Source organism: Trachurus trachurus (assembly GCF_905171665.1).
Source record: "Trachurus trachurus genome assembly, chromosome: 3".
NCBI lineage: Eukaryota > Metazoa > Chordata > Actinopteri > Carangiformes > Carangidae > Trachurus > Trachurus trachurus.
The window spans coordinates 17,327,822-17,333,718 of NC_139893.1; positions in this window are offsets into that span (position 1 = coordinate 17,327,822).

The following is a 5,897-nucleotide window of genomic DNA, read 5'->3' on the forward strand; positions in this document are numbered from 1 at the left end:
TTTGTTGGCTGTGAATCCGAGATGATCTGCGGGGATGCCTGCGGATTCTTACATGTTCTTCTCCTCAGCGGCTCCGAAACACAGTCAGACTTGGTGGGCAGCAGCCCACTCCTGTGTGCCCATCCACAGTTGCCACACTAAATGTTTGCAACGGCGAGAGAAAGAGAAAAAGAACAAGAAGAAGAAGAGGAAAGAGAAGCATGCAAGAAGAGAGTCACTGATAGGCGATCAACTGCATCAAATCCACGCTGCGAGCATGATACTACAGCAGCCCCGCCGCCGTCTTACTGGAGCTTCCTCATGAGCCTCAATCGCTCATGATGAGGATTGAAGTGTCCGCGTGCATAGCCTATACACGCGCGCGCGCAAACACGCACACACATAGAGCGTCCTGCTCTCTCGGTAGAGGGGGGTGCAGTCACGTGATCAGTCCCCGGAGCAGCAGATTTCAGCACCTTGGACAGAAACTCCGAGGAGCAACACAGACGCAGCTTATTCATGTGCAAAATCCCGAAGCAGATCAGGCTTTTCAGGCCCTGTAGCCCCTACACCCACACACACACACACACACACACACACACACACACACACACACACACACACACACCTAACGAGACACACACACAAATGCCACCACTCACACACATGCAACCTCCACCCCTGCAATAAACCCTGTACTTTAGTGGTGATCAGAGTGTGTTTGGTTTATGCACCACAGCACCACAGGGACATTGCCCCTTAATAGTCTTCACAGGATGTGTCATTTAAATAACTGTTTAAGGTTAAACAAAAACTTTTCTTCTTCCCTTCTAACCAATGACTTATCTCATGATACCTCAGATTTATTTTGCGATTTGGAGGGCTGCTGTTTGCACCTCAACCAAATACAGTATATTAAAACAGGCTACAGATGATGCAGAACACACCCCTTATTATATTTTTTATTTAAGCATCTAAATACATTTGATGATCAAGTTTCACCATCCGCTGCCTTGGGGCGAATGTGTTCATTTTAAGTAGCTCCTATATTTTAATATCTTTATGACATCTCTGTTGTATTTACTTGCTAAAACCCACAGATAAAGACTGTGTCGTGTTTATTCCATACACTTTGAAAAAGATCTGTGGTCCCCAAACCATCCTCCTCATCGTCTCTTCCCATCCTGTCCTGCCTGTTTTGTAGAGCACAGAATTAACAAAAGGCTCTCAACACTGTCCACTGCTGGTACATTTACATATCTAAGGGTGGCGAGAGAGATTCTCATTAGGGTTGGCCCATAATTAATCCTGGATTAGCATATTGGGGTGAGGACACACACAATAGTTTATTTCATCACAGGGTGTTTCAAAGTGGGATCACGGTGCTTTATCTGTGTGGGATCATTTAAAAGGACCTGGGGAGGTCGCAGGGCATAACTGAAAGAGATTCAACTGCACTTGTTGCTGGATTTATACAGTTTTTTTTTGTATTTTTATTGAAAAGGAGAGAGAACAGTTCAACTTCTTTTAGTATTTAATTTCTTTTCCTTTATGTATTGCTGACAGGTGAAGTGAGAAGAGGCCGAAAAGTGGAGGGAGAGAGATGAAACAGTGAGGAATGAGCTGTAATTCAATCCCGTGTAGCCATTAGCAGACCCAGCCACCAGGACACCCCAGGCTCAGCTCTGTTGCCGGGCTCCTTACATCCCATAATTAGTCCCTCGAACAGGGGTGGTAATGAGATGGTGATTCTCGCTTCTGACTGGCACTGATGGTAAAGATTATTTTTATGGCATCCTATTATAGAGGGTATAAAATGGAAAGTGACGCAGGAGACTGGACAGACAGAGCAGTGATGACATTTTGACAAAGGTCATGAAGAGGATTCAAACTTGTGAAACTGTGGCCAATCAGAAAGCAGCTTTCAGTGAACAGTCTGGAACAGTCTGGCTAACAACCATAAAACGGTGAAACTTAAAGCAGAAGTAAGCGATCCGGTCGTTTTGGCTAACTTCTTGTCAGCCGATGGAATTAGCAGTCCGCCCTCGTCCCTACGTCACCACATTCACGCGCATCCCTTGGTTGCACACACAGAGAGGACCGCCCCTTTATGCCGTTCTCTCTCCTCATTGGATAAAGGTTGTAGGATACAAGGAAAGTTTTCTTCTCGGCTTACAGCAGAGCAGAGTGACTGACAGACCCGTGTTTCAGACCAAACACTCTATGTAAGTGATTGCTGTCGGAAGATATAACTATTTAAGACTTATATTAACACAAATATTCCGCTTACTTCTGCTTTAAGTCACATTCACTGTGAGCTTAAACACTGATGTCTGAGCATCGCTACTTGGTTTACCTTGAATCGACAAGAAAACCTTGTTTTATACCTTATAATTTGAAACAACAACAACAACAACATGTGGTCCCTGAACCCTTCTCCTCGGCTCCCTCCGTCCTGTCCAGCCTCAGCTGAAGGCAATTTTTGGCATATTGTGCAACAGGATTTTGAGGCATTATTTCTGGGTTTCTGGGTTGCTGTGTGTAAGCCAAACTATCCATAACCCAGAGTTGGGCGCTGACAGAACTGGGATAAAAAAAAGTATGGGATGGAGATAATCGCAGCAGGTTCAGTCTGGGCTACTTCTCTTTTAGTTACCAGGGTTCAACCACCAGAACATCACTTGGGGCGCCGCAGTGCAAGTTCATTTTAAGTTGGATATTCGACAGACATTCGCAAGCAACTCCAACATTTCATGTGCACCCGTATTGCAGGCTTTACAGTAAACACACGGAGAAGACGGCTACAGCGTGTACTGACTTCCTGTTTTCAAAATAAAAATGTGGGATATTTAAAGCAGAGATACCATGTTTAAAGCTATTGAGCTAAAATGCTAATATTAAAAATTAATAAAAAATTATGAAGAGATGTAAAATGTAAAAACAAGAGGTGAATCTCATGCAGCCAGTGGAGTAACATGATCCAACACTGTCCAAAATCTGTCCATAATTTTTTATTAATTTTTATATAGCATTTTAGCTCAATAGCTTCCAGGTAATGTGATCAGTTGACTCAAAATCAGTTTGGGATCATAATACATCACTGGCTGCATGATACACCTCTTGTTTTAAATCTATTTATAATTTTTATATGTAAATATTCGCATTTTAGCTCAATAGCTGTTCAATAACTTTAAACATGGTATCTCTGCTTTAAAGGAATAGTTCACCAAAAAATGAAATTCAGTCATTATTGAGCAGACCTCAACCAGTACTTTTACTTGAAAAACGGATAAGGGGACATTACAATGTAAAAATCAGGCTATTTCACCTGCCAAAAACGGATTCAAGCTTCTGGTGTTGAACATAGAGGGATATGTTGCCCCAAAATGGCTTAAGATCACTCAGCAGAGTAAGATTTACAAGATTTGACCTCAACCAGTACTTTTAACTAGGGCTGACCCAATAATCATATTTCAATAATCGAAGCTTCGCAGACATAAAATTGCGCGCGATCGTACACGTAAAGGGACACCTGTTTAGGGCTGGTCCAGGTAGCTCTGCATTTTATAGCTATGCTGCTATAGGCTTAGACTGCTGGGGGACACATCTGGTTACATGGAGCCCTCTCCTCTCCTCTCCTCTCCTCTCTTCTCCTCTCCTCTCCTCTCCACACCTCTCAGCACATTTTGAACTGTCATTATCTGTTGCACTAGTAGTTTGGCCTTAGCTCCATCTCTATGCACCAACCGCCGCCTGCATCAGTAAGTGACAGTAACACTGCACACACAGAAGAGGCTGATTTTTACATTGTAATGTCCCTTTAATCATTTTTTGGTTTAAAAAAAAACAAAAACAAAAAGTACTGGTTGAGGTCAAATCTTGAAAATCCTACACTGCTGAGTGATATAAAGTCATTTTTGGGTTCAACCAGAACATCACTTAGGGCCACAGTTTCCAGTGGATGTAGAAAAACGGACGTATTATTACCTAAGTTCAATGAACTGCACCGGTTTCCCCAATACTTCGTGCTCATCTAGCTGAAATCAGCAGGATGCTTTTATTCTGAAAGTACCAGCATGTTAGGCTATATCCGGTTGCGGATAACTTCGGTAACTTAGGTAGAAGTAGGGGAGAGTGGGGTAATTTGTGCCATGGGGCAAGTAGTTCCACCCCTGTTATCTAGAAAACCATAGAAGAAGTTGGTCATGTGACCACATATTTTTGAAGGGGCATCCATTTCACTCATCCTATCAAGAAGGGAGACACATGGCTTGAGAGGAAAGCACATTTATGTTCAAAAAACAAATTTTTGCCCTCCAAAGTAAAATTTCTATGATCAAGGTTTTTTGATTGCCGTGTTTGAACAATTATAGATAATTTTGACACATGTTTAGTGCTTTATTAAGCTACACCATGAGTCTATACAGTTATCATGATGCCAGCTCAAAACAGCTGGGGAATCCTTTTTTCTCAAAATGCTGGGCTTGGGGTAATTTGTGCCAAAGGGCCTGGGTTAAAGCAGAAGTAAGTGGTCCGGTCGTTTTTGCTAATGCTGTGTTCCAGGCAGGCTTTTGAAATCGTAAATTACAGCTTCAAGTCACAACTTACGACTTTGTAGCGTTCCAGGCAACCCACTCGTGTTTTTCCGACCTGTTTTACCGGTGAAAGTCACTATAACGGCCACTCGTAACTTCCGACCGGTGAACTCGTACCAGATCAAACTGGTACGACTTCACGGTCGGAAAAATACGAGTTTCCTTGAACGCACCATAACAGTCCTCGTCCCTACGTCACCACATTCACGGCGTCCCTTGGCTGCACACACAGCCCTGCATGCCGTTCTCTCTCCTCATTGGATAAAAACTGTAGGATACGATAAATGTTTTCTCCTCGACTCAGAGCAGGGCAGAGTGACTGAGAGACCCGTGATTCAGACCAAACACTCTATGTAAGTGATTGCTGTCGGAAGATATAACTATTTAAGACTTATATTAAAGCAGAAGTGAGTGATATATTTGTGTTAATATAAGTCTTAAATAGTTATATCTTCCGACAGCAATCACTTACATAGAGTGTTTGGACCGAAACACGGGTCTCTCAGTCCCTCTGCTCTGCTCTGAGCCGAAGAGAAAACATTTATCGTATCCTACAGTTTTTATCCAATGAGGAGAGAGAACGGCATGCAGGGCTGTGTGTGCAGCCAAGGAACACCGTGAATGTGGTGACGTAGGGACGAGGACTGTTATGGTGCGTTCAAGGAAACTCGTATTTTTTCGACCGTGAAGTGGTACCAGTTCGATCTGGTACGAGTTCACCGGTCGGAAGTTACGAGTGGCCGTTATAGTGACTTTCACCGGTAAAACAGGTCGGAAAAACACGAGTGGGTTGCCTGAAACGCTACAAAGTCGTAAGTTGTGACTTGAAGCTGTAATTTACGATTTCAAAAGCCTGCATGGAACGCAGCATTAGCGAAAACGACCGGACCACTCACTTCTGCTTTAACACAAATATATCACTTACTTCTGCTTTAAGTTGTGCCAATGGCAGTGCTGTCTGTGTATAGGAGAAACATGGCAGTGGGCACTGATTTGCTTGAAACTTAACATGTGTGATAAGGGACCGCCCCTGAACACACCTGCCCTGTCTGGTTGTGCTCGTAGCCTGGTGGATGAACAAAACATTGCGTTTCTTTGCGCCACAGCCCCCAGAGTGCCTCAGGCCTCCGCGACTGCATGGGGACAAGCGAGGGCCCGATCATCGCCGCTTCTGGCTTTAATTTTGTATTGAATGTCTTGCTTTTATATAGCATTATCATTTGTGAGATTAAAATGATCTGTTTTACTTCAATTATCAATAGCACAATTTACCCCAGTGTATTCTCTGTAATGGCACAACTTACCCCGCACCAGGGGCAAGTT